At 44.2% G+C, this 1,334-nt stretch overlaps 1 long non-coding RNA gene across 1 annotated transcript; it reads right to left on the minus strand.

Annotated features, from left to right (window-relative positions):
* Nucleotides 1-406: 406 nt before the first annotated feature.
* LOC112944631 lies at nt 407-1,334 on the minus strand. The gene is made up of 2 exons (XR_003248814.1): nt 1,083-1,334; nt 407-536 (listed from the first exon to the last, which is right to left on the minus strand). It is a non-coding gene; the product is annotated as an uncharacterized LOC112944631 (long non-coding RNA).

Genomic DNA, 1,334 nt, shown 5'->3' on the forward strand with positions numbered 1-1,334 from the left:
TACCCCTAGTTCATAATCAGAGGCTTGGCCTTCCTTCCGTTTTATCCCAAGCTCCTAGCTGACAGCTCTCAAACTGCCTTCAACATTTTGGCCTTTCTTCAAGATTCTCCATTAGTCAAGCTAGTCATTTGTATTGCCTTTTAATCATTCTCCTACGTGAGACAAATCACCCGTCTTAGGGTACATATTTTAAAACATAGACACTTAACTTTTTCCAGGGTGGGGAAGGGTTGCAATTGTTTGCAGGCCGGGAGTTCCGTGTTAATGGATCATTCCTGGAAAGACGAGAGGTGGGTTAAGAGTGTGGACTCACCGGCAGCATCCTGGGGTTTCCAGTGCTCCTCACTCCTTCCCAGGGCTGTGATTCCCAACCCTCTTCTTCCAGAGGGCTTCTAAACACCCGCACAGCAATAGCACTCGTTGAGCCAACCCTGAGGGCTCGGGCATTTGCTGAGCAGTCCGTCCTATTAGCGAGCACTTTCACTGCAGGTTAACAGTCTAAGACACAGATCATATAATGTGCCGAGGAGTATTGCCTAGGGGGGAAAAAAAGGCTGTCATACAGAGCAGGACTGCTGATAACGCGCAGTATATAACACCCACCAAAAATGATTAATATCAAAGCTAAACCGGAATGATTTGTATGGTTGAGATAAGTAGAATAAAATATGTATTTTAACTAAATCAGTTTTTAGGAATACCAGGCACAGGTTAATCCTTTATAAATATGTTCACAGAGTACATTAGACACCAGCCCGCCTACACGAAATGAATGCAGCACACACTCTGATGTGGCACAGAGGCAGGATAAATGAGGGAAGTCGTCTGCGTTTGATCTGGTTCTGCTCTGTAATTCAGAGATACTGGAGATGGGTGGTGAGTTTCTCATTGATCCCCAAAGAACCAATACTGTTGAATCCTGTGAGCTGTAAGCTTTGTAGAGGATCGGGGGCTACGCACGAAGGACACTGGAGCTTTAGGGGCATATTCTCTTCTCGGGAATGTGTGTAACCGGCATTCACAAGTCAGCCGCATCCCGGGGAAACCGGAGCCTGCAGCTTGACAATAGCAGAAATGCATACCTGGCTCCATAGGCAATTACAGCACTCTCACTGCTACAGCTGCATCCAGGTATCAAAGGATACGTTTCCTACAGATAATAAATGAATTTGGAAATTATTGTCTTGAGACTTCTGAAACAATTATAAATTTGGCACACATCAAGATTCAAAAATACAGCAAAATGCAATTAGAGTGTCAGTCCAAGACATTTTAGATGGAAAAAAGCAGGGTTAGTACATAGGTGTTCAAATAATCATTCTCATTTTTCCCCA

Source organism: Nothoprocta perdicaria, unplaced genomic scaffold (genome assembly GCF_003342845.1).
Source record: "Nothoprocta perdicaria isolate Ctin4 unplaced genomic scaffold, notPer1 scaffold_0, whole genome shotgun sequence".
NCBI lineage: Eukaryota > Metazoa > Chordata > Aves > Tinamiformes > Tinamidae > Nothoprocta > Nothoprocta perdicaria.